General features: G+C 40.0%; 1 long non-coding RNA gene across 1 annotated transcript; it reads right to left on the bottom strand.

Moving 5' to 3' along the window:
• Positions 1 to 94: 94 nt before the first annotated feature.
• LOC131478830 (uncharacterized) lies at positions 95 to 27841 on the bottom strand. Its single transcript, XR_009244621.1, has 3 exons — positions 27394 to 27841; positions 8314 to 8492; positions 95 to 217 (listed from the first exon to the last, which is right to left on the bottom strand). It is a non-coding gene; the product is annotated as an uncharacterized LOC131478830 (long non-coding RNA).
• Positions 27842 to 27954: the final 113 nt, after the last annotated feature.

Genomic DNA, 27954 nt, shown 5'->3' with positions numbered 1-27954 from the left:
GTATCTGCTATGTATTTGGACAACAAACACACAGCTTGTCCATTTTTAGGGGGAAAGCAGAAGAATTGAAATGAGACCCTTGACATTCTGTCCATTAGAGCTATTTGACTTCAGCTCACCGAGCCACTGCAATTTATTTGCTTAGCTATTAAATGGAAATAACGATTCATAGTTACCTCTGAAGACCCGTGTCTGGACGAAAGGACCTCGGACTGATCTGTAAAAGATAAAACCTGTGCCACCCCAGAGGACAGAGACATGCACAGCGGGCATGCAAGGAAAGAAAGTGCTGCTGGGCTCCAAGGGCATGTTCCCTCTCTTCTCCCCGAGGTTCTCAGACCATAGCAGGACACCCACGCTCTTTGACCACAATCTGTTTCATCACAGTTGCTTCATAGCCGCGGGAGTACCTGACAGCGCTGGTTTGCCCTGTGGTTGCTTTCCACGCTCACAACAGCTCTTTCATAACCCTCTGGGGCCAGGTGGTTGGTGGTGTGTGTAGACATCCACCAACTGGGTCAGCCCAGAGCACACAGATCTCATGTCAGGTCTCTGCATCAGGCCTGCCTCCCGCGGGCACTCTGCTATGCTGGCCTCTGGTGGCTAACCGTGGCTCTGTTCTGGTCCGATAAGTGCACCACCATTATCTTTGCTAGGTGTAACTCTCTAACACCAAGGGCTGTAAGCCAAGGCCGAGAAGAGGAATCTCACCTCTGTATTGAACAAAGCCACAAGGGCAAGATCGTGTTTAAAATTCAACAGAATATAAGGGAATGCTTCAGGGATGTGGCCTGAGACTGTGAAAGGAAGTCAGTAAGTAGTGGCTTAATGTGGAAACTTTTAAAAAAAAAATGTTGAAACTTTTAATTCAGCATCCTTGTGAGGGCAATGGCTGTATAAGCTATATGTATTTTTAAATTAATTTATTATGCCATGATACAAAGTCAGATACATAAAGAGAAGAAAGAGAATGATCTTGCTTCTGCTGATTCACTCCCCCAAGTGGCTACAACAGCCGAGGCTGAGCCATTCTGGACCCAGGAGCTTCTTCTGGGTCTCCCACAGGAGTGCAGGGTCCCAAGGCTTTGGGCTGTCCTCCACTGCTTTCCCAGGTCACAGCAGGATGCTGATTGAAAGTGAGGCAGCTGGGATACAAAACAGCACCCATATGGGATCCTGGCACGTGCAAGGTGAAGGACTTGAGCCGCTGGCCACCAAGCCAGGCCCTATTTTTTTTTTAATGGAGCTTAATCTCTTGAAGCATATCCATTTCATTCCTCACATTTAATTCCTTATATTTACTTTTCAGGAATACTTCTTTCAAATTCAGTATCTATGACTTTTATCTGCACTTTAAATATGAAGTGTAAAGGCTGAGTTTTACTTTCACATTTTCGCTCATTGAAAGCATTCAATGTGCAGACATATTATTCATCTATGGTTTTTTAAAGGTACAAGAAATCTTTATAGCAAGCAATTTTTTACTCATGAATTTGTTTCCAAACTTTTTCAGCTTCTAAATAGAGATACTTGTTTGGAACCTGAGATTAAAAACATCATTTCTTTTTAAAGTAACAAGATAATTACAAATGGTTTTCAAAAGTGCCTCAGTTCTCAACTGTGCTGTGAATTTATAACCTAAATAACCCCAAACATTTTCATCAAAAATTCAGTCAGTCAAAACTAGATTAACCCCAAAGCAGCTCTTTTTCCTGAGTTGGCATTTCAAGAATTTTCAGGAGATGACATTGTGGCACATAGCTGGCACCTATGTGGCACATATGTGGCACATAGCTGGTACGCCAATAGAAAATACAGCTGGAGTTTCAACTGCTCTACTTTCTATCCAGCTGTCTGCCAATGCTCCTGGGAAGACAACAGAATATGGCCCAGAGCTTGAATTCCTGCCATGCATTTGGGAGACCCAGATGGAGTTCCAGGCTCTTGTTTTCTGCCTGCCTCAGCGCTAGCCACTGCAGCCATATGGAGAGTGAACCACTTCTCCTCACTTATCTCCATCCTGTGTCTCACACACAACCCTGCTATGGGTTATCTCCTAAATGATATACCAATGAGCCTTGATTTTCAGTGTTAGACATCATTCATTACCATCTTGTCATGGCACCACAACGCTGGTCCTTTTAATGCCATTCTGGCTCTCACTCAGTGTCTGGTTTATTTTATCTTCTAGAATGTTCCCTTTATACCTAGTCATCTGGAACTACATAATGATGTGTCTTAGAATGGGTCCTTTTTGCTCTGATTGTGCTGGACAATAAAGGTCCTTTTGATCTTCATTTTTAAAAATTATTTATCCATTTCTTCCTTCTCATTTCTTTGCTCATTCTTTGTGAACTCTTGTTGAAAGGATACAGGAATATCTCTCACTGTTCTTTACATTTATCATGCTTCTACCCTGTTGGTGAGATCTGTTTCTCCTTTTTCTATTGAGATAGAGGTACACAATGCAGGGAGTGGTGAGACAGAGCTGATTCCTCTGACCTGAGGGACATGTTGCAATGTCTAGAGATATTCTTGGCTGTCACATCAGGGAAGCGGGGTTGTATTGGCATCTAGTGAATAGAGGCCAGATATTCTGTTAATCATTGGAAGCATATGACAGCCTCCCACAAAAAAAGAATTGTCAGCTCTGAATGTCAGTTACTGCGATTGAGAAATCCTGGGCCAGGAGAATTCTTAAATTTCATCTAATTTTATACTCAAGCTTCTCTTTCAAACAGAGCTTTTATTACCAACAACTCTTTCTCATTTTCTGGCTAGTACCCCATTTCTTTCACCTATAGGAACTCTCTATCAAACAATATGAAAGGAAACTTTACACTTCATGGAGAGATTATATTGATGATGGAATGCATGAATACAGTTGGATGTCCGAGGTGGGGAAGGCACCAGCCAGGTGCCCAAGAGCTTGGTGAACAACTCTCTTGCTAACTGTCCGCCTGTAACAATAAAGTGCCACGCCCACTCCTAGCACTTCGATTATTCCCTCTTCCACAGAAAACACTACCTCATCTGATAGCTTCTAAAATGTTTCAAAAGCTATAAGTTTTTCTCTACACTTATGGGGAAAAATGCAAAAAAAAAAAAAACTAAGAAAGCAAACTTGCTTGATGAACTGTGAGTTCCCATAATTTTTAATCTACTAAATAGAACCAATTATTCTCATTTTCCTTGTGACTTTCTTGCCGTCTCATTGTTTTCAAGATAAAGATGAATTTATTTACTTGAAAATCAGAGTTACAGAGGGAAGGGAAGTTTGAAAATCAGAATTATTAAGGGGAAGGAAGACAGAAAGAGAGAAACTTCCATCTGCTGGTTCACTGCCCAGATGGTCCCACCAGCCAGGATTGGGGCATGCAGAAGCTAGCCAGTTGTTGTCCCAGGCTCATGTGGTGCTGGATTAGAAGTGTAGCTTAACCTGCTATACCACAGAGCTGGCATCTGCAAACTTTTTTTTAAAGATTTTTTTTTTTTTATTGGAAAGTCAGATATACAGAGAGGTGGAGAGACAGAGAGGAAGATCTTCCATCTGTTGATTCACTCCTCCAAGCGGTCGCAATGGATGGAGTTGAGCCGATCTGAAGCCAGGAGCAAGGAGCCTTTTCCATGTCTCCCATGTGGGTGCAGGATCCCAAGGCTTTGGGCCGTCCTCCATGGCTTTCTCAGGCCACAAGTAGGCAGCTGGATGGGAAATGGGGTGGCCAGTAGTAGACTGGCACCCATATGGGATCCCAGAGCATGCAAGGCAAGGACTTCAGTCACTAGACTACTGCACCAGGCCCTGCAAACTTCCTTCTACAATATCATTTTAGTCCATTTGGAAATGAGTAATAAACAGATTTTAAATAGGAGAGTATTATTTTTGTATCATAAAAACAAATAAAAAAACAGGAAGGAATCTAGAAGAAAGGAAAAAAATCCATTTAAAAAATTTTTTAACCTATTTTTAATTGCACCAAAATTTTATCATGGATTTATTTTAAAACTGTATGTATTCCGGGGCCAGTTCTATGGCTCAAAACGCTAAAATCCTCCACCTACAAGCACCGGCATTCCAAATGGGCACCGGTTCCTATCCTGGCTGTTCCACTTCTGACCCAATTCCCTGCTTGTGGCCTGGAAAAGCAGTGCAGGAAGGCCCAAGTCTTTGGATCCTTGCACTCACATGGGAGATACGAAGCAGACTCCCAGCTCCTGCCTTCAGATCACCTTAGGTCTAGCCATTGTAGACATCTGGGGAGTGGACCAATGGATGGAAGATCTTTCTCTCTCTCTGTCTCTCCTTCTCTCTTTAACTCTAACTTTCCACTGAAAATAAACAAATCTTTTTTTTAAATGTTAAAGTTTATATTATTAATCACCAGATTTTATTTTTATAATTTTATATTATTTATTAAATATCCATTCTAATATTTTCTAGCATATACATTAGGAGTTTTAGCAACAAAAATAATTAAAACAGTGCATAATATTTTATAATTGCTCTGATCATTCCATTCAATGCATCTGCCATACTGAATTTCACCAATCCTTTTCTGCGGGACATTTAGGAATCCTGTCGTTGAACCAAATCTTCTGTTATTTAACTGAAGCAAGATAGTAATGTCTAACTGAAAATTAAATAGAAGAATCAAAGCTTCAAGTTTAATGAGGAAACACTAGAGGGTTTTGGCGACAAAGGAGATGCCCTTTCTGCCACTATTAATCTACAGTGGTGCTGGAAGTTATCAGTTAAGGGAACTAGACGCAAGAGAGAAAGCAAAGAGATAACTATTAGAAAAAGACTGTAAAATTGTCAGTACAATGTGATTGTCTGCTTGGAAAACTACTGAAACATAGTTTCAAATCAACATATAAACATAAAAAAAACATATCAAAGTGATGGCTCAATTGGCTAATCCTCCCCTTGAAAGCTCCAGCATCCCATATGGGTGCCAATTCATGTCCTGGCTACTTCACTTCCCATCCAGCTCCCTGCTGTGGCCTGCAAAAATCAGTCAAGGATGCTTCAAAGCCTTGGGACCCTGCACCCACACTGGAGATACAGAGGAAGCCCTTGCCCCGAGACAGGCTCAGCTCTGGCTATTGCAGCTATTTCAGGAGCGAACCAGCAGATAGAAGATCTTTCTTTTTGTCTCTCCTTCTCTCTGAAAATATGCCTTTCTGGAAAAATATACATGCAATATAGAAGCCAAAACTAAGTATGGGATTATGATATAAACTTAATTTTCCAAAATTATGTTAATGTGTATTTATGTATGTGCACACACACATAATACTTCCTTACAAAATAAAAGATCCTACTTAAAGTTGCAACAAAAAGCACCTAGAAAGAAATTTAATAAGTAATATGCAAAACTTACCTGAATAAAACTTTAAAATACACCTTCAGGACCAATAAGTGAATTTGAACAAATGGAAAGCCAAATTTTGTTCTTTGATACTTAAAGTCAATGTTTGGTTACTCTCACTACATTTTTATTTTTAAGTCTATTGCAATTAAAATGAAAATGCCAAAAGGCAATGTTCTGAAATAGAACAAGCTAATTCTGAGGTCCATCCAGAAAGATAAACAATAATATATCAGTGAAGGAGGCAATCCTCTATTTATTAAAAAATAGTACAGAACCTGTATTAGTAAGGACTTTTGGGGTTCCATAGGAGTAGATAAAGTAATAAAATTGGATAAGAAGTCCAGAAATAGACTCAAATAAACAGAAGCTCAAATCAGCAACATGAGACTCTTTCAAAAGTGGATATCACTCATAAAAAATAAACTGAAATATGTATCTATTTTACATAAGGATAAATTCCAAATCAATCAAAGATTTAAATATAAAATGAATGCACAAATGCACTGTAAGAAAATATGAGTGAATTTTCTTGTTACTTTGGTACGGAAAGGCCTTTTTAATTGTCACTTGAAACTCCGAAGTCATAAAACATTAATAAACCTTAGTAATCAAAAATTTAAAACTACTACATGGCAAAATATATAACCATAACATGCGAAAAGTAGAACAAATCAAAAACAGGGGGAAAAGCCATGCCTTTTCAAAGCATAATTGCTATACTTTGCAATATACTAGTATTTTAAAGATTTATTTATTTCAAAGGCAGAATAATAGAGTGAGGAGGGGAGTGACAGAAAGAAGGAGCTCCTCCACCTACTGGTTCACTACTCTGATATCGGCGGCAGCAGGAGCTGGGCCAGGCTTAAGTCATTGAGATAGGAACTCCACTGTGAATTCCATCTGGGTGGCAGGAACCCAAAAACTTGAGCCGTCATCTGCTGCCTTGCAGAAGAATTAACATGAAGCTTAATTGCAAGTGACTGCAGGATTTAATACCTGGTACTCTGATACAGTGTTGGGATGTTCCAAGTGGAGGTTTAACAAGTTGCATCGCAATGCCTTTCCTAAATCACATTTTTTTTTAAAGAATTATTGGAAAGGAAGATCAGACTTGCAGAGACAGAAAAGATCTCCTGTCCACTGGTTCACTCCCCAAATGACCACAAATACCAGAATTGAGCTGATCCGAAGCCAGGAGTCAGGAGTGTTTTCTTGGGTGCAGGGGCCCTAACACTTGAGTCATCCTCTGCTGCTTTCCCAGGCCACAAACAGGGAGCTGAATATGGAGTGGAGTGGAGCAACCTAATCACATTTTAAAAGGAGACTGCCTGCTTTTTATGAAAAAGATATTATTTAGGGGAATTTATTTTCCACAAAGAAAGGTATGGTTCCTGTATCAGATTTTAAAATTTTCCCTGTTAGGAAACACTAGATTAAACATAACTTTGGAGAGCAAGTGTTAAAACTGATGTTTAAGAAGTCATATCCCAAGGGAAAGGTGTTGTGTAGCAGTCAAGCTACCGCCTGCCACACTGGCACCCCATATGGACCCAGGTTCACGTCCCAGCTGCTCCATTTCTGATCCAAATCCCTGCTGATGGCCTGAGAAAAGCAGCAGAAGATGGCCTGGGTGCTTGGGTCCCTGCACCCATGTGGGAGACCCAGATGAAATTCTTTGGTTTTGGCTTCAGTCCTAGCCATTAGAGTCATCTGAGCAGTGAACCAGCAGATGAAGGCTCTCTCTCTCTCAGCCTCCCTCTCTTATCTCCCTTTTCTCCCTTTCCATAACTCTGACTTTCAAGGAAATAAAATAAATAAGAAAAAAAGAAAAAAAACCCATTCTACATCCGAGTACCTGAGTTCAATTCTTGGCTTTAGCTCTTGACTCCAGTTTCCTGCTGATGTCAGAGAGCAGTGATGAATCCAGTAATTGCGTTCCTCCCCCAGTTTGGTGTTCCTAGCCCAAATGGTGATCTTAGCCCCTGGCTCTGGCTCTGGTACAGCCCAGGCTGCTGAGAGCATCTGGGAGTTAAACACCCCTCTCTCTGTGTGTCTTTGTCTCTTTGTTTCTCTGTCTCTCAAGTAAATACATTTTGAAATATTTTTTGAAAGACTGCTGAAATGTCTTCATAGTTTGTCAAATACATGCCATAAGAAAGTAGTATCTCCAAATGCTAATGAGTAAGAAACAATGTTAGCTATTAATACTTTCTGGGTATAACAGGAGCTATAACATTAAGGCAAGGACCATATCAAGATCAGAAAGCTTAACCTATTAGTTTTCTAATTGGGTGTACGTAATGAATTTCACAAATATACTGAATTCAAATGAAACAGAGAAAAATGTAAGAATAATTTTTGAGAACATAAGTTCTTTTAATGCAGATAAGAAACTCCTTTAGGGTGATGGATTATGCCAATTACCCTGATCCAAATGTTACACATTGTAAACACATATTAAAATGTCAAACTCCCAAAATATATACAGTTATTATTAAATGTCGATTAAGAATTAATGCATTTCAAACAAAAAGGTACTTACTTTATGTCCTAATATTTATGCACTGAACTTAAGGTCTTCAGTTTTGAAGCTTTGACAATAACAAGTTCTCAGACATAGTTTTATCTCAGTGGTTCGCTGTCTCTTTAACATGACAGTATCCACCAGGGCACCACAGAGACCTGCAGTCACCCTTGACATATTCCCACACCCACCCCTTCGTTAAGCTCTATTGTACACACCAGTGTGAATACATTACATAGTTTCCGGATGTACTAAGTAGTTCATATATTTATCCAAGGTCCAGATTTCTTGTACAAATGCCTAATGCCCCCAAATCTACAATCCAGGTAGGAGGTAACATTATGACACATTATGTCCCAAAGCCCAGCTGGGAGTCTTATCTCAGGATTCTGGAAGCTCAATTTCTGAACATACCTGGATTTTAAGTTGCCTGGTGACCAAGTTTCTGTCTTAAACACCTTAGCACCTTACACTACCCCCTGCAGGGTAGGTGCTCTCCATGTAGTCGCCTCCCTTTTCCCAGCTTATCAAGGAACTCATTTAGGACACTTCAGAGTGCTATGGCAGAAGGAGAGAGTGTCTCAATCGGTCATCTGCATTCTGGAGAAGACAAAAAGCAAAATAATGACATGTTTCCTTTCATCTCCTGCACTGACCAACTACTCCAAGTTAATAAAAGGGAGTCTAGTGATGGGAAGGCCTCTGTGCTTTCTTTTGGAGTTCCAACAAAGGAGCTTTCTTCTGGCATGTACATGAGGTCTTCTATCTGATGACATTTTTCAAGCTATCAGGATTTGGCTTCTAACACTGTGATATACACATAGTAATCTATTAGTACAAAAAGGGAAAGTAATCTACTAATGTATCCCCCCAAGATGTGGGAACAATTCAATTTCTATTCAGTTTGTCTTAACCCAGATTATTGTTTCAACAAAGACTTGACACTGTAAAAGCATTATGGAGATCTCTGAAAACAACTGCATGTATTCTTATTTCTACCCATAGAAGAAATGCTTTAAAATATATAACTCCGACCAATAGCTACGAACAATAATTGTCTAGATTCAACATTTGTTACATTGATTGGGACAGGAGGGGATGAAACAAGAGTTCAAAGCCATCTTCCTTCTAAATAATTTAAACGTGGTTTTGTAACTTTGATCTCCCTTGTTTTGTAATAGAATTACAACAGTAACAACAGTAATTGTTAGACTATAAGGAAATCAATATAAAAATGCCTGTCACTGACCTCCTTGCTGCTGCGTCATCACCTTGAATCCAGAATTCAGCCCTTCCTCCAGCTTCTGTTGGAGATCACCTCCTAGCATGCCAAGCTTCTCTCCAACATTACGTAAGATTAAGCAGCTGCTGAGGAGTTGACTAGACCCGCCACCTGCTCTGTGCTCCACTTACTCCTTTTTTCCTTCTTAGGAGTTGAATAAACATCTTCTGCTGCTTACCCCTCTTGGAGTTTCATTGCCTACCTGAAATAATTCTTCCAAAAAAGCACTCTCCCTGAAAGAAGATCTGCAAAAAGCATCCTTGAACTTGCTCTACCACCTTTGTTCTTGTTTCTCAATAAAGCCCTGGCCGTATTCCTTCAGCACTTGACCTTTTCATATCAAGGTTTTGATAGTTCCTTGAACCTGATAATGCATGGGCTTTTCTGTTTGATTCTTAGCTCTAAAGTTTGCAGATAAATTTTTGCTCAGTTCACTTGCACCTACTGGATGAATGACTTCACCCAGTTTAGATGCTGTATCCACCAGAACTTAACCCTGTCTACCCTGTTTCTGCAATCCCCTTGACACAACTCCACTTTGACAATAGATATCGAAAACTCTCTTCAGCTCTAAACCTGTGTAACCAACATCCTATCATATATTCTCAAGCCTTTCAAATGTAATAAAATTTTATAAATAATATATAATAAAATAACTGTCTCCCTTTTCTTCATATGCTTATTTATCTCATTCAGTTTATGGAGTCATCTCACCTTTAATAACCCAAAGTGGAAGTTTTAATTTTCCTAGCCTTTCCCTTTTTCTTAACCCTATATATCCAAGTATACTACCAATTCTATTTCCTAAATATGTTTCCTTTATTTTTCTTCTGTTTTCTTCCTTTTTCATTCATCAAAAGTAGGTCCAAATACTGTTCTTTCCTTCTTTTATCTCCCTGGAATCATGACTCTAGACGATGTTTTCCTGAGTATCTTCTATTGCTTAGTATTATACATGTTACCCAAACAAGAGAACCTCAATAAATACAAATATTTGTGATTTCACATATTTCCTTCCCTTGTCTCTCATCAGTTCCCTCCCTCATTCTCTCTTCACACCTCTTCAGAATTTTCTTGAAATGCTATTGGTTGTCTTTTTCATCCCTTCATCTCAAAATGTCTATAGTACTTATTATTGCCTATTAAACACATGGATAGCATTAGAGTCATCCATTTTAGCTTGAACTTAGCTTTCTAGTCCCATGGTTTTTACTCCCTACTCAGTCTATCAAATAAAACTACTAGTTGTTCTGCCATTCCACCCTCAAAAATTTTCTAGCTCCATATCAATGCTCATGCTGCTAACATACAATATCTTTTCCTTGCATCTTCCTTATCAAACTCTTCCCTATTTATAGAGGTCTGCATTAAATGCTGTACTATTTTCTCCCTGAAACCTAGAGATTCCTCCACATGGGATCTCTCTTCTCTCCTTTGAGAGTTTGAGTATGTTGATAATGTGCTTTGTATTTTATTTTCCCTATCAAAAAAGCAGTACAATAAATTTTTTCAAAGCACTGTTTTCCAGGTCACCTGCAACAGAATAACTATATATAGTAGAAATAAATAAAGACAAAAACCCTACTAAATCACTCTTCTTTCAGACTCAGAACTCTGCTTGAGAAATAAGTTCCCTAGTAAAATTTCGAAATGCTTGGGTTGCAGAAATGGGCCTTGGAGTAATAGGAGCTTGCATCCCAGTACAGCCCTGCCAAAACAGTCTTTAGCAAAACCTAAAGCATGCCTCTGTCACAGATAAAAAGAAAAAAAAAACTTTTTGAAAGATGTTATTTAACTCATTGATTGAGGGAATCTGTCGCTGTCCTGCAGCGACGGACTTGGTGCATGGAGCCAATAATAACACGTGTGGACTCTGAATGATGGTCGAGAGTTGAAGTTTATTAGTGGCATCAGACTTTATACACTGAGGGTCATATAGGATAAGGGAGGAGGTATTGAGCTTATCAACAAAACCCTCAACTGTTTCTATACTTTTGTTTGGAACTCTTTTCTGTTTTGTAAATGCTACCAAGTGTTCTCATTCACATGCTATCCACTCAGCTGTTCTCATACCAATGATATCCATTTAGCTATATGAATGGTACACACTCAGTTTTCATACAAATATTATCCTATCAATTGTAATCCTGTGCTTGCTGACCTTCTAGGGTCACAATATGCTTTTACAGGAATCAAGCAAATTTTGTTTTCTATTTTAAAACTGCAAACAGTTGTAAAATGATTCAAGAGAAGTGAAAGGAGGAATCAGATAATCCTGAAGGTTCTCTAGGAAATGCAAAGTTTTGTTCTGTAATATCACTTTTATCACCTTTAATGCCTATTACTATGTGACTTGACAATATTATCTACTCTGACCCTCAGTTACTTTATCTAAAATTATGACAGGATTTTATAATTTTAAAAACTGTCATGGAGATAATACTGACATAACATAATCATTGTGAAAATTAAATGCACTAATGAGTGTCAGGAATTTTGAGTAGTGTAAAGCAAATTATACTCATAAATGTTACCCAGTAAGAAAAAAGGAGATTGGAAACAGTTGTCTCATCCATTTTCTCCCATTCCATGAAACTCCCCACCCTGATCGGTGATCCACACGAGGATAGATCCTTCTCAATTATGTAAACAACATCAAAAAATAAATTTATTATTTAAAAATGTTACCCAGTAGTAGTGCTACTAACACTATAATATTACAAACTTTGAGTCCCTTGAAATCAATTCTTATTAATGAAAGTACTCATTTACTCTATCATCCAATGGGTATTAATACAATTTATGCTAGGTTTGAGCATATAATAAAAATCCCCTTAATATTAGAATTGATACCACAAAAATACAGTGACACATTAGTACCCATTATGAGTAACTATACACTAACAAATTTGAAAAACTAACTACCAAAAATGAACCATGGCAACACAGAAAACCTGAATGAGCCAATAAGTAATGAGATTAAATCATAAGAAAACACCTCTAAACAAAAAAAAAGTCCAGCACTGGATAGTTTCATGCTGAATTCTATCAAATTTAAGGAAGAAGTAACACCCATTCTCAAATTTTCCAGACAAAAAGGAGGGTAACCCATCTAAATGTACATGAGGCCAGCTTCACCTTGATATCAAAGTCAGACAGAGGGGACCAACACAAAGTACAGTGTGCTAAATCACAGTGTATTAAATCATTAATATGTAACTCTTTTTGATTTGCACAAGAGTCAATAATAATAATTCTGAGTACTGTGTGTCAGGCAGTGCTCTAAAGCACTTGTTTGTTCTGTTTTATAGATGAAAAACACATGTGGTTTTGATAAAACCAAACCACCCTGTTAAGGTGATACCACCAGTGAGTTGACAAAGCCACAATCCATTACGGTTAATGTGATCCAAACCAAGAAATACAGAATCAGCTTTTCCAACGGGAGAATCAAAACTCAAAGAGATCAATAAGAGACCTCACAAGAGAAACAGAGTAGAACTTCGGTCTCTAGATATAAAGCTTGGGCAGATGGGGAGGAAGAATATTCTAGAAAAAGAGACTATATAAAACCAGGGAATCCTGGAGGGACTTGGCAGGTACTAGGTCTATGAGTATTTGGACTCAAAACATATTTAGGTAGACAACAGCAGAAGGTCAGCTACTAAAGGAGTTAAGGATTATGCAAGATAAATGATGCCACAATTAAGTATGCAGATTTCTCAGGAAGTGATGAAAAAACAATGAAAGATTTCAAGCAAGGGAATGAGGCAGGTGCCCATACTATGAGGCCATAAAGGCTAGTGTTACTGAGATCAAGAGCTGTGAAGGCAGATACACTGGCAGCCTTCTGACCTGAAGAGGCAGAAAGTCTGAGTCCACGTCACCTCATCAGTAACATGAAAGTAATAATAGAGTTGTGATAAAGGAAAAACCTAAGTCTGTATCTGATACTACACATTTAGTCAATATTCCATATACAATGGTGGTCATATTACTTATTCCTATTCTTACTGTTTTTTTTTCTCCTATTCTTATTGTTATACTAACCTATTGAGGCCTTCCTCCCACCCACCCACCCCCCTTTATTTTGGAAGAACATACTAAATACATTTACTAATGCAACTGAAATTTATCTTTATTGGAAAGGCAGGTATACAGAGAGGAGAGATAAATATCTTTCATCCACTGGTTCACTCCCCAGATGGCCACAATGGCCGAACCAAAGTAAGGAGCCAGGAGCTTCTTCCAGGTCTCCCACATGAGTGCAGGGTCTCATGGCTTTGGACCATCCTCCACTGATTTCCCAGGCCATAAACAGGGAGCTGGATTAGAAGTAGAGCAGCTGGGACATGAACCAGAGCTCATATGAGATGCCAGCCCTTGCAGGTAGAGAATTAGCCAGTTGAGTCATCGAGCCAGTCCCTGATACTTTTTGACTTAGTTTTTTTTTTTTTTAATTAAAGGAAGTCAAACCTACTTGACTGATTCAGAAGTAGTTGATTAATCTGTTTCAAAACAACATAGCAAAAATAATAATGATAATAATAAAAAGCATAGTCCCAGGACCATAAAAAGAAACAGATTTCAGGAATGGTATGTGATTATGGATTACAATTATCAAGCATTTCTTGTGTGTCTAATGCTCCATTAAGTAATCTATATGAGAGCTCTTAAAAAAAACTCAAGGAAAATGCCTAATATAAAAAATGTGGGGCCTAGTGTAGTAGCCTAACGGCTAAAGTCCTCACCTTGAACACACCGGGATCTCATATGGGCATCTGTTCTAATACTGGCAGCCCCACTTCCCGTCCAGCTCCCTGCTTATGGCCTGGGAAAGCAGTCGAAGACGGCCCAAAGCCTTGGAACCCTACACCCAAGTGGGAGACTCAGAAGAGGCTCCTTGCTCCTGGCTTTGGTTAGGCCAGCTTCAGCCATTGCGGCCCTTGGAGAGTAAATCAGCGGATGGAAGATCTTTCTCTCTGTCTCTCCTCCTCTCTATATATCAGTTTGCAATAAGAATAAATCCTTAAAAAATGTGAATGGGTTTCAAACTTTTTTATCAAAGTAAATGTACTTTCATACTACTTTTCCATGAACTTTTCAACCAGCGACATGTATAAAAATGGTTCAGATTCAATCTTCCTCAGCTACAAGTCAAGGGTATATAACATGGTCCTTCTGGTTGGTTTTCTTTGCTCGAGATCCATGGCATCCTTTTATTCACAATATCATACTCACTCCTTAGTATTTTATATCACTCCCATGTGAGTGATCCTGATTTTTGTACTTCTTTCCTGACTACTCTAGCTGAATGAGCTAGATTGTACTTTGATTGATCCAAACCTGTCTTCAATATCTATCCTAATCTTGCTATTTATGGTGAAGTTAAACCAATTCTCACATAGCTGCTGATACTAGAATTCTTCCCAGAGGAAAACTCCCAGATGACTGATTATGTGTAGATGTTGTGCCTTGGGAACTTGAGTTAGGAAGAGTTGTAAAGCAAAAAGAACTGTTGTACATTAGAAATTAGCTTGGAAGTATGAAAGGAGTTGGGGGGAAAGAGGGCAAAAAGAGATGGAAAGCAGAGTAACTTCATGGTATACTCAAAATAATTTTTTAAATGTGTAATAATCTGGGCCTGGTGCAATGGCTCAGTGGCTAAATCCTTGCCTTGCACATGCCAGTATCCCATATGGACACCAGTTGTATCCCAAATGGACACCAGTTCTATCCCAAATGGACACCAGTTCGCGTGCTGACTACTCCAATTTCATTCCAACTTCCTGTTTATGGCTTGGGTAGGCAGCTGAGGATGGCCCAAAGTCTTGGGACCCTACACCCACATAGGAGAACCAGAAAAAGCTCCTGGTTCCTGGCTTCAGATCAGCTCATCTCTGGCTGTTGCAGTCACTTGGGGAGCAAACCAAGGGATGAAAGATCTTTCTTTCTGTCTCTGTACATCTGAATTTCCAGTAAAATAAATCTTTTTTTTAAAGGTGTGTACTAATTAGGTTATAGCCATTTTTTCAAAGATTTTATATTATCTATTTAAAATAGTGACGGAAATAGGAGAGAGAATTTTCCATCTATTAATTCACCCCTCAATTGAACTCAACAGTCAGGCCAAAAGTAGGAACCCAGAGGAACTCCATCTAGGTCTCCCATATGGGCGACATAAATCCAAGTATTTGGGCCATCTTCTGCTGCCTCCCAATGTGTATTAGCCAAAAGCTGTATTGAAGCAGAAGCAGGACTTGGTCCTAGGCACTCTGATATGGGATGCAGGCATCCCAGAGGTTTAAATCATTGGGCAACAATGCCCAACTCTGTTTGCATTTAAAGTACTCTAATTTCTCCAAATCTCAAGCTTTCTACTCCCCTAATTTCAACATCCCCACCTCTATAATACACTCACAACATGAATAGAGGTGGTGATGTGGTTTGTGAAGAAATCACAGAATGGGGCCAAATGGCCTTGCTAGATCAATTGGGTGTATAATGGAAAGCAAGAATGGCGCACCCAGAACGAGACAATCCATAAAATGATTCCATCATTAGAAGAGGAGGTCCTAGGTAATGCGATGGTTGGATGTCTGGAAAATTGGCCAAATACTTTAGAAAGTTCCATACTTTCTTTTTTAAAAAAAGATTTATTTTATTTTTATTGTACAGTCAGATATACAGAGGAAGAGAAACAGAGGGAAAGATCTTCCATCTGATGATTCACTCCTTAAGTGACCTCAACGGCCGGTGCTGTGCTGATCCAAAGCCAGGAACCTGGAACTTCTTCCAGGTCTCCCACACGGGTGTAGAGTTCCAAGACTTTGGCCCGTCCTTGACTACTTTCCCAGGCCACAAGCAGGGAGCTGAATGGGAAGTGGAGTTGCTGGGATTAGAACCGATGTCCATATGGGATCCCACTGCATTTAAGGCGAGGACTTCAACCGCTAGGTCTTGGTGCGGGGCCCAAGTTCTGTACTTTCTAAAAGCTGTGTGATGTGGCTTGAGTCAATCTTAATTTGGTTAACAAATAAAACAGGTGATCTCAATTGATACCTGTATAGATATCCTCAATCATTGACAATTTGGCACACCTCATAAATCTACCTTTCCCAAATCCCTATTTTACCCCTTCCCCAAAACTAGCCACACTGCCATACTGCTACAGTCTCCTCAGGTTCAGTAAACATTTTCCTGAAGAGCTAGAAGCTAAATAGCTCAGGCTTTGTGAGTCTGTAGTCTACACTTAAGAAGTCACTGTAGATAATAGGTAAATAAATAAATAGGATGTCTTCCAATAAAATGTGATTAACAAAAGCAGGTGATTTGCCTTTGGTGTTGCCTCTTCTGTTCTCCACATGTGGTCAGGGTGCTCTTTCTGTCACTTCTCCCTTCAGATACTTTGTCCTTAGGACAAAGTTCAAATTCCTCAATTGGGTAAACATATGTAATTCCACTATGTAATTCTAACTCATATTTTCTACAGTATTGAACTAATATTTTAAGTTTCTCAAGCTCCTATTTCTCTCCTCCTTCCACACATTTTCATATGCTCTCCCTGTAGCTTCAAAGATTCTACTTAACTATCAGTCACACTCACTGCCACCTCTTACCACCCCCATCTCAAATCAAATGTAACTTCCTTCAAAAAGCTTCCTTGATCCTCTATGTTCTCACAATATATTTAGATTGCTAATTTAGTTGATGAATTTCCTGTGAGTCTGAAGCTCCATGAGACCAGAATGTGTTTTTTACTTACCGTCATATTCCAAAGTGTTCAATAATAAGTAAGCAAATGGATTATTAAGAAATGAATTGGGCTCTCAAAAATAAATTGGTAGAGAATTAATGGGAATTTCTTGATCTGTTCCCTCTACTGCCACAGCACTTTCTGCTTTGATTTGTGGAGAGGGTTTGGAATCATACATCTCCAGGACGGCTAAGGCAGTGTTGACATCCTGAATGGCTTCACTCCTGTCTTGGATCTCCAAATGTAACCTATTCACATCTTCTCTTGCACATGGTCTCCTATATCATATGCCATTTACTGTCTAGGTTGTGTATTTGGCAAAGTGATCTTGGCTTACCCTTTTTGACCAATATTCATATTTTAATAACATGTAGCAGGCATATTCTATAGCCTACAGAACTTCATCATTTAGTTGCCAGCTGTATAGTCACACTAATAGATTTTCTTTTGTTGCTCCTATTTATAGTTGACAAAATTAAGGCTTGAGGAAACTAAGTTCTCTGCAAAGAAACAGGGTAAGTGGCAGAGCTGATGGGTGAAAAAAGAAAGTCAGCCTATACAGCCCAAGTTTGTAATTTCAACAACTTCATAACTTTTCAAGACCAAGTCTGGTCTTCACATTTCTTAATACTGTTCTTGTATAGCTCTAGGAGTCTTGTGTAATACACTTGCAAGTTTTATCCTAAACTAAAGAACAATATGAGCTGATTGTTATTTGTGAGTCTCCTTACTTAATCTCTGTGAACTTTAATAAGAAAGATAAGGCTATCTCTTTTAAAGATGAATAGAAGCATTTGGAGGTATAAATAATGTGATCAAGGTCACATAATTAGTAATGGGAAGAGATAGCACGTAAACCCTGGCAGTCTAAACCCATATTCTTTTTACCTATGCATGCATAAAAGAGAGCACACAGGGAAGTAGACAGTCTAAAGAATAACTCAGGCCTTGTGGAGTAAAGTTAAATGGGCAAGGCTTTAGTGAGAGATAAGAGAATACATATCATTTGGTTTTTGCTATCAAACTACTTCAAACCTTAGTTGCTTCAAGCAACAGTCTTTTATTAACCACAAATTCTACTGATCACTTAGACACTGTCAATTGGACTTAGTTAACAGATTCTGTTGGTTTCATCTTGACTTACTCATATGTTGATAGTCAATTGGCAGTTTGTTGGGGGCTTGAAGCTCCAAGATGGTCCCTGGAGGTCAAGACCAGTTTATGAATGTGAACTGTGCAGTTGCACTGGGCCACCTCTTAGAATGGCTTTGTGATTAGTTTATGGTTTTTCTGTTGCGATCTTAAAATTCTGAATATTTAGGGTACAAGTATCAAGGCATTGAACTTTGCAAATTATGTTGTCAGTTCTGCTGGCAGTTGGTGCTAGATGTCAGCTGGTCATCTTTCTCCATTTAGTCCATCATCATCAAAGAGGTTAGCTTGAGTTTCATAACATAATTATAGGGTCTTTCAAAGACTATGAGAATAAAGTGTTTAAAAGTCTAGGTTAGAATTCACATATCATCACTTCTGCAGATTTTATTGGTCAGACCAAGTCACAGACCTATTCAGCGACAAAGAGAGAACTGAAGTCTACCTTTCTGGGAAAAACATAAAATGATTCTGCAAAGATGGCATATTTATATAGGAAGATAAAGAGGTGGTTTTCGTTGGTGATGATTTACTGTGTTCTACCACAGAGGAAGTAGGTGTTCATGGAAAAAAAGAAATAACTCCAGTTTTGGACATGTTGTGATTGAACTTTCTCCATATGAAGATACTGAGTATTGAGGATAACTGGTCTAGAACATAAAAGAGAATCCTGACTGAATGCCAATGTGCGAATGTTGTTTGCAAAATTGGGAGCTGTCAACATACGGATGACCAGGTTCTGAATAAACAGATCAGAACTCCCAGAAATATATCATAGATGAAGGTGAGAACTAACAAGCAGACACATTCAATCCTTCAGATCATTCAGAAACCTGACTGAATTCTTCCTCCCAGACACCTTGAACTCCTCCAATGGAGACCTATGGTCCCATAAACTCTGCAGCCAGCCCAAAGTCCACTATCTATGGAGGAAGTGCAATCTTTTCTGTAATGTTTAAATATATTGCTAGCTATGATCCAAGCGCCTATAAACTAACAAAGCCATTCAGTCTCCATTTAGTGACCATTTATTGCAGTCTGCTACATAGGAGGTATTTACAGAGATGGTGGGAATGGAATAAAATTTAGCATAATTTAAAAATACACTTTTTAAAAAATGGGAGATAAGTAGCAATCAGTAGAAATCCCTCCCCTTACAGAAGAAGTTCCCAATGAAACCATCAGGAGGCTTTGTTATTATCTTAGGGTTCCTCCCGGGAAGTCCATCCGGACCCGCTGTTCCCCAAATTCAAAACTGAAGTGAGTGATTATGCTTTTGTAAAGACTGTTTCAGGCATGAACATCTTGCAGGTCACATTTGTAGTCTCTTCAGAAATACTACAGTTTAATCGGATTGCATGTCATTTGTCTCCAGTCCATCACAGATGATCTCTGACTTTCCGGCAATTCAAATGAACATTTTTCTTTAATTTTAGGATGATACAAAAGTGAAATGAATTAAGCAGAAATTGTATTTTGAATTGAGAGACCTTTCCCAGAGCCCTCAGTATGTGATGTGATCTTCTCAAAATGCTGGGAAGCAGCAGTGAGCCATAGCTCCCTGCCAGCCACACAATCGTAAGGAAAAACTGACAGTCTGCAGGGTCCCACGCTGCTGCTATGACATTCAGTAGCTCAGGAGTCTACACCATGATAAGTGTAGCAGCATTTGTATATATGCCAGGACCTGCACCCTGAAGTCATTTCTGGAAACACCATTTAAACTTTCATCCTATCTAGTACTTAGGCTCTTTCTATTGTTTCAGCAGTGGCTATTTTCAGATCATCTTTAAGTGAGCCAACACCCTCAATCTCATCTTTGCTCTGTTGGGACTAAGAAAATAATACCCTATAGGCACTTCAACAATCTGTAAAGGCTGGACCCTCTCAGCACAAGAAAAGGCTTTCTGCAAAGTTCACTTAACCAAATGACTGTATGTACCAGGAGAGGAACACAGTTGCCTTTAGGCTTCCTAATGAGATTTCATTGCCAGAAAAAACCAAATTATTATCACATGAAGACTAGAAGCCAAACAGCACACATTGAGTCCAGAATTTTGTCTGCTTTTCTGGGCTCACTCATCTGCCCCCAAAATAATTTCAGAGTATACTATCCTTCTGAAGTTGCTCTAATCTCACCTCCATCAACCCCATGAATAGGACATTTAAGCTTCAACTCTCTGAACTTTCTGAGACTCATGCTCTGTGCACAATTCTAGTGTTTCTGTATACTTTTACAATTGGTATTTGTTGGTATGATTTCTCCTATTACACGTTTGTTTCACAAATTAAAATCATCAAACTTTTAGAGGGAGTTTAAACTTTCACATAGCTTCAAAGTTAGATCCCTTTCTTTGGTTGAAGAATCTTAGCGGAGGGAATTCAAAAAAAGTCTTTAAGCAAGTTTTATCTGTTGTTTGGACCACAAAAATAGTTGGATTTGGGCCCGGCAGCGTGGCCTAGTGGCTAAAGTCCTCGCCTTGAAAGCCCCGGGATCCCATATGGGCGCCGGTTCTAATCCCGGCAGCTCCACTTCCCATCAAGCTCTCTGCTTGTGGCCTGGGAAAGCAGGAGAGGATGGCCCAATGCATTGGGACACTGCACCCGCGTGGGAGACCTGGAAGAGGTTCCTGGTTCCTGGCATCAGATCGGCGCGCACCAGCCCGTTGCGGCTCACTTGGGGAGTGAATCATTGGACAGAAGATCTTCCTCTCTGTCTCTCCTCCTCTGTGTATATCTGGCTGTAATAAAATGAATATATCTTTAAAAAAAAAAACTTGGATTTGCCAAACTTGCGAAGTCCTAATTTTCTGTACATTCTTTGTTTCTTTTCATTTCTGCTTGTGACTCTAGTATTTCTTAAGTGAGCTCATTTCTTCTTGAAAAACACTGCTAAATGCAGCCAAGAGAAACTATTATATATCTATATTCTGGATCTTTCCAAATGCTTCTCTAAGACTTCAGCCATAAAAGGAACATAAATCAGTCTTGTGAGATCCTTATCCAATATTTTGCCATGGCATTAGGAGGATCATCAGTTTTCCAGCCTGAGATTTGCCTCTTCATTACCAATTGCTTGACTGCTTACACAAGGCTATGTTTTCAGATTTTGTTACAAGCATCTGTAGGGGGCTGATCTGGGAGAGACACTCCTAAGGACTAGGGTGGCCATACTTGTAGGTGCCCAGAAAATAACGTGTATTTGAACCAAAGAGTCCTCTGCATCTTAGGCTGGCAAAGTTTTCCAAAGTTTAGAACATCTCTTGGATGCGCTGGTTTAATTTTATACTGACAAGATCCTGAGACCTCCAGGTAAACAATCTATTGTAATCACCACTTTCACTTGCTCTGTGTTCCCAAAGAGCCAGGGGTCCAAGCAAGGTATAGAGATGAAGAATTAGAAACAATGAAGCTATAGTTGGAGCATGAGCAAAGCTCTACTTCATTAGATCATCAAGCAGAAAAAGGGTGCGATAAATCACAAGATCTAAATGAACAGGTATATGAACAAACAATAATGAAACTTATAAACTCCAAGGGCTTCTATTTGGCAGACTGAAGTGGAAATGTGACCACCTTCTATTCCAAATTCCCGTAAGATGCAGAGTTTACAAATTTTTGAGTTAGTGTTATTTCTTCAAAATAGTAGGGAAAGCAGGAATCTTTTTATATAAGTCTATATACCTTTAAAAAATCATTTCATTTAGAAAGGGTGATTGTGCTATCTCTGCGGAAACTGAATGTTTCACATTGCAGTGTGTACTTAACTGTAATTGCAGATTCACTTTCAACATTATTCATGGAACTTGAACCCACCATTGTCCAGAACCTCCCCTCCTCCCCCTGTGATTGAGTACTGTATCAGATAAAACACGAGACACTGTGGTAAGGAAGAATAAATCACAGGATGAAATCTCCTTTGGTGGGAAGTGTTGAACATTTCTGAAGGAAGAAGATGAGGTCAACAGTTTATAGAAGCTTGGAAGAAAAGAAAGACCAGGATGGGGAGAGGCCAACAGGGGACTAAAGGGAATGTGTGGTTTATGAGTTTGTGTTAGTCAGCTTTTCATTATTGCATAGCAAACACTTGAGAGGAGCTACTGAGGAAGGAAAAAGATTTGGTTCAGTTTACATTTTGGAGTCCCAGGAGGTGCCATTAGTGACATGCATGGGTGAGCTGCCAGTGGTGGCGTGAATGCACAGCAAGCCAGAAAGTAGAGACCACGCATTCATCTGCCCTCCGTGTTGTTCTCTCCTTTGAAAACCACCAGGATTCCACCCTAGTAACCTAATTTGGCCCAATCACTTCCCAAACCACTCACCTTTAGACACCATAATTGGATCATTGCATCAATTCCTAACATTAATCCATTAACTGTTAACATAAGATATTGAGGTTTGAACCATCTACGTGAGACTGAGGAGCCAAGTTCTGTCCAAATCATAACAGAGGCCTAAGTCTGGACTGTCTTGTGTGGTTTGTCAGCCTCTTTAGAAAGATGGTGCAATTGGGCGCAGAGCAGGGTGGCCTAGTGGCTAAAGTCCTCGCCTTCAACACGCCGGGATCCCCTATGGAAGCTGGTTCTAATCCCGGCAGCTCCACTTCCCTTCCAGTTCTCTGCTTGTGGCCTGGGAAAACAGTCGAGGATGGCCCAAAGCCTTGGGACCCTGCGCCCACGTGGGAGACCTGGAGGAAGCTCTTGGCTTTGGAATGGCGTAGCACACTATTGTGGCCCCTTGGGGAGTGAATCAGCGGACAGAAGATCTTCCTCTCTGTCTCTCCCCCCTTCTGTACATCTGACTTTGCAATAAAAATAAATAAATCTTTAAAAGAAAAATGGTGCAGCCATGGTGCAGGATAGCCACCTCTCAGCATGGGAAATGAGACTCAGCTGTGTGCTCCACACAAGGCTTTGGTTCTGATTTATTCTAACCATAGGAAAAAAAAAAAAAAAAACAGACCAGGAGGGAAAAAGTACTCAGAGGGATAAAAGGTGTGGTTAGAGACCTGAACGCCATTTTAATGTGGCTGGGTTGTGTCGTTCAAAGGAGTTATGCTGAACCAGACTGATTGAGGGAATATTTTACTGATTTTGCTTTTATTTTTTTAAAAGATTTGTTTATTTTTATTGGAAAGGTGGATATACAGAGGAGAGACAGAGAGGAAGATCCTCAGTCCAATAGTTCACTCCCTAAGTGACCATAATGGCTGGAGCTGAGCCAATCCAAAGCCAGGAGCCAGGAGCTCTTCCAGGTCTCCAACGTGGGTGTAGGGTCCCAAGGCTTTGGGCCGTCCTCAACTGTTTTCCCAGGCCACAAGCAGGGAGCTGGATGGGAAGTGGAGCCACTGGGATTAGAACCAACGTCCATAGGGGACCCTGGCGCGTGCAAGGTGAGGATTTTAACCACTATGCTATCACGCTGGGCCCATTTTTGCTTTTATTTTTTAATAGAAGTGATTTGAGCTTGTTTTTTATAGGCTAACGGTAAAGGCACAGCAGGAGGCAGTGGTTCAACATAGAAAGAAGAGGAAATAATTGATGGAACAAACTGACCCTAAAAGGTTTTGTTTAACTTGTAGCATCTTTTCAGGAAAGAAAATTCAGGAATTCCTCTCAAGTTTTCATTTAAGACAGTTATCCCAAAGTTCCACCAGCAAATATTAATCAAGTGTTAGAAAATATTTTTAAAAAGTTTTTTTTAATGTTTTTGGACCTTAAGTGTTAGAAAGCACTAAGGGTTTCTTTGGTTCATTTACCATTTTATTTATACAAAACAAATATGAATAGCAAAGTGTCCACTTGAGCATGAGTGTGGAGAAGGCCACCTCACCTTGGGGAAACAGCTGTCACCTGAGATGTACGTAAATAAAGCTTGTCAGTAAATTAACAATCCTGTTTTGTAACAGCGAAAGAATTTAGAATAAATGGGGCACCTAATGTTGATAAATGATAAACAGGATATTAGGTAAGTCATGGAATCACTGAGCAGAAACCTTGGCTAAAGGGCAAAACAGGAACTACCTATTTGCTGCTATGCACATTGGTAATGTGCAGTTGTTGACTATTTCCACAAAACATTCAAGAGAAAAATGATGCTAACCTTTAGGTAACATTTCATTTTCTCTTCTCCTTTCCTTTTGTAAAATGTTTTCTGCAAGAAGTACCTTCCATACATAATATCACCACATTCCTGAAGTCCCCAGGATGGCAACAATACCTCCACAAAAGTCAAGATCAAAGGGCAAGCAGTGTGATTTAGCATAGTCAGGTCTCCCATTTCCTCACCTATAAAATGCTGATAATAACAGTGTTGTCAATCACAGGATGGGTGTGAAAGGTAGAAGAGGCGGCCTGAGCACATGCTTACTCAAGGGCAGACAGCACATGTTGTATCCTTATGAAATGCAGGGTAGCGGGGTGGGGGTGTGTTTTGCTGAGGACAAAGAGCTCTGGCAATAGAAGAGAATTTAAGGAAGTCACACAAGAGCAATGTTGATAAAGAAGGAAAAAAGGCTTAATGGAGATGCCAGGCAGAAGTTTTAGGGGAGGAAGACTGAGATAAGAAGAAAACGAACTTAATAAATATCAAAGACAGTGGTTAATGCAGAAATGTAATTATTTCTGCCTCTATTTAGAGTTGAAAAACTGAAAAGGGTCACTTTGAAATTTAAAAAGCTACTATTAATGGGGTTATCATTAATAAACAGTATAATTTGATATACTTCCCATGACAGTCTGAGATTGGGATTTTATTCATTTTAATTTTTACAAAGGTTACTTTTTATTTCAAAGGCAGAGGGAGACACACAGAATCTTCCATCCATTGGTTCACTCCCAAAGGCCTGTAACAGCTGGTGCTGGAAACCACTGAAACCAGGAACCAAGAAGTCAATCTGGGTTTCCTATGAGGATAGCAGGAACCCTGTTGGGTCATGACTTGGGTCATGACCTGCTGCCTCCCAGGCACACATGAGCAGGAAACTGTGGGACTTCAAACTCAGCCACTCTGTGATGCATTATGGGTACCTCAAGTGTTATCTTATCCACTATGCCAAAGACTCACGCCAAGGGCTGTATTTTCTATTATTTTTTTAAGAGTTATTTATTTTTGGGCCCAGAGCAGCGTGGCCTAGCGGCTAAAGTCCTCGCCTTGAACGCCCTGGGATCCCATATGGGCGCCGGTTCTAATCCCGGCAGCTCTACTTCCCCTCCAGCTCCCTGCTTGTGGCCTGGGAAAGCAGTTGAGGACGGCCCAAAGCTTTGGGATCCTGCACCCGCATGGGAGACCCGGAAGAGGTTCCTGGTTCCCGGCTTCAGATTGGCGCAGCACCGGCCATTGCGGCTCACTTAGGGAGTGATTCATTGGAGGGAAGATCTTCCTCTCTATCTCTCCTCTCTGTATCTGACTTTGTAATAAAAATAAATAAATATATTTTTAAAAATATTTATTTATTTTTATTCAAAAGGCATATTTACAGAGATGGGGAGACAGAGAGAAAGATCTTTCATCCTCTGGCTTACTCCCCAAACGGCTGCAATGGCCAGAGCCGAGCCAACCTGAAGCCAGGAGCCAGGAGTGTCTTCTGAGTCTCCCACATGGTTGTAGGGTCTGTGAGACTTGAGTATTCCTCTGCTTCTTTTCTAGGCCATAAGCAGGGAGCCAGATTGTGAATGGAGGAGCTGGGACATGAACCAGCACCCATATGGGATGTTGGTGCTAGCATGCAGAGGATTAGTCTGTTGAACCACAGCATTGATCCCCAGCACAACCCCAAGAATGTATTTTCAAACAAGAGTTTAATACATTAGATATGGAAATCATAGGGCAGGCATTGTGAGGAAAGGGGTTAACACTTGGCAGTGCCCAGGATGGAATCCTGCCTCTCTCTGCTTCAGATATAGGTTCCTGCTGATGTGCCTTGGAGGCAGAGTAAGATGGAATCCTTGGCTCCTAGCTTCAGCATTGTTTAGCCCTGGCTATTGCAGGCATTTGGGAAATGGGCCAGTGGATAGAAGATCTGTCTTTCTACTGATTTTTCAAATAAGTTAAATAAATAAGATTTTAAAAATGCAAAAATGGGGCCTGGCAGCGTGGCCTAGAGGCTAGGGTCCTCGCCTTGCATGTGCCGGGATCCCATATGGACATCGGCTCTAATCCCAGCAGCCCCACTTCCCATCCAGTTCTCTGCTTCTGACCTGGGAAAGCAGTCAAGGACGGCCCAAAGTCTTGGGACCCTGCACCCATGTGGCAGACCTGGAGGAAGTTCCTGGATCTTGGCTTCAGATTGGCGCAGCTCTGGTCATTGTACTCACTTGGGAATGAATCATCAGACAGAGGATCTTCCTGTCTCTCCTCCTCTCTGTATATCTGTCTTTCCAATAATAAATAAATATGAAAAATACAGAAATGATTATGCACTGTGTGTATATAGGCTAAGACAAGACTTTCTAAACATATCTGAAAAAGATGAATCTTAGCTAAATGGACATAAAGTGAATATGAAAAAAAAATTATCATCTCTTGATAATTTCACTGCAAGTGAACATTGAGGCTTAAATATACAAACAGATACAGCCTTTTTTTTTATTTTAACATACTTGGAGAAAGATATAAAAAAGAGACCATCATTTCTTTAATACACTTTTAAGACACTTTAAAACATCCTTTTTGTCCTAGTTTTAATAAGTGAAAATTCATCCACAGTAAATAATATCATTTCTGTCTGGCTTTGTTTACTATATGGCATAGTAGTGAGTAGTAGTAGTAGGGTATAAACATACAATAAGTCATTTTTATGAGAGCGCAGGAGATGAAAAGTATAGACTCAGACGAGGACTGAGTTCTGACTCTATCCATCCTTGACTTTGTGGCCCATGGCCAACGCCATGATCTCTCTGTGTCTCAGTATCCATCCCTATTCGTAAAATGGGGATGATAATAGGGTTCACCTCATAATTCAGTTAGTTAATCCTAGAATACAGTTGGCACACCATGACTGCCAATCATTATAAGCATTAAATAGTTGCCTTAACCTTCAAAGGGTTAGTAATTCAAAGATTCTTAGGTAAGTGGTTCCATTCAGGAAAAAGCTGTCACTCAAACATATACAGTGTGTTAGACAAGAGAAAACAAAGACCAAAGTTACCTGCATTGTGCTGGGGCAGTTCCTATTGCTCATCCTGCCCTACCTTCCAGAAGAGCTTCAATTGTGAGGCATGCAAACATCAGTCCTGAGGATCCTATGACCCCAGTTCCATCTTGGACACAGACTAAGAACTCTTGTCCATCAGCTTTATCCTACCTTGTCATAGGCAATCATAATGCCAGCTGAAGTGAGCTTCCAGGTTCCTGTAGAAAAACTTCAGTCTTCCTCACCCATATTTTTCAACCTTCATTAGGTCTGAAGATGTTTGGGTTCTGGTGGTTATGGTCCCAGCTGTCAGGATCCCTAGCAGCCCACGCTTCCAGGAAGTCCCATCAGAGAATTGGCTGGGTGGTTTTTCTGTAGGAGGCCCTTTCAAGAGGCCTGCAGTTCATGGTTTGGCTCATTGTTAAGTCACCGCTTGGGTGTTAACTGTTACTCCCTTATCCCTGAGCCCCAGTGCCCTGCCTAATGTGAAGCATATGACAGGTGATAGTAGAACTAATCTAAAGTGAACTGAGGGCCTGCCCACAATCTTCCATCACCAGAAGACTCTCAGATCCTTCTTTAGCAGCCTGATTCTTACCTCCATGGTTCTTAGTAGTTGGTCAGTCTGATCCAATCCCCCTTCCTTACCAACCTTCAAACCTTTTTTCTGGACCCTTTGGACCTTCTGGCATGTAAACCACAAACTCCTCAGGTATCTTAAACATCTCTTTG

This window comes from Ochotona princeps, chromosome 2 (genome assembly GCF_030435755.1).
Source record: "Ochotona princeps isolate mOchPri1 chromosome 2, mOchPri1.hap1, whole genome shotgun sequence".
NCBI lineage: Eukaryota > Metazoa > Chordata > Mammalia > Lagomorpha > Ochotonidae > Ochotona > Ochotona princeps.
The sequence above is the reverse complement of the archived record's forward strand: the minus strand, read 5'-3'. Positions and strand labels throughout refer to the sequence as shown.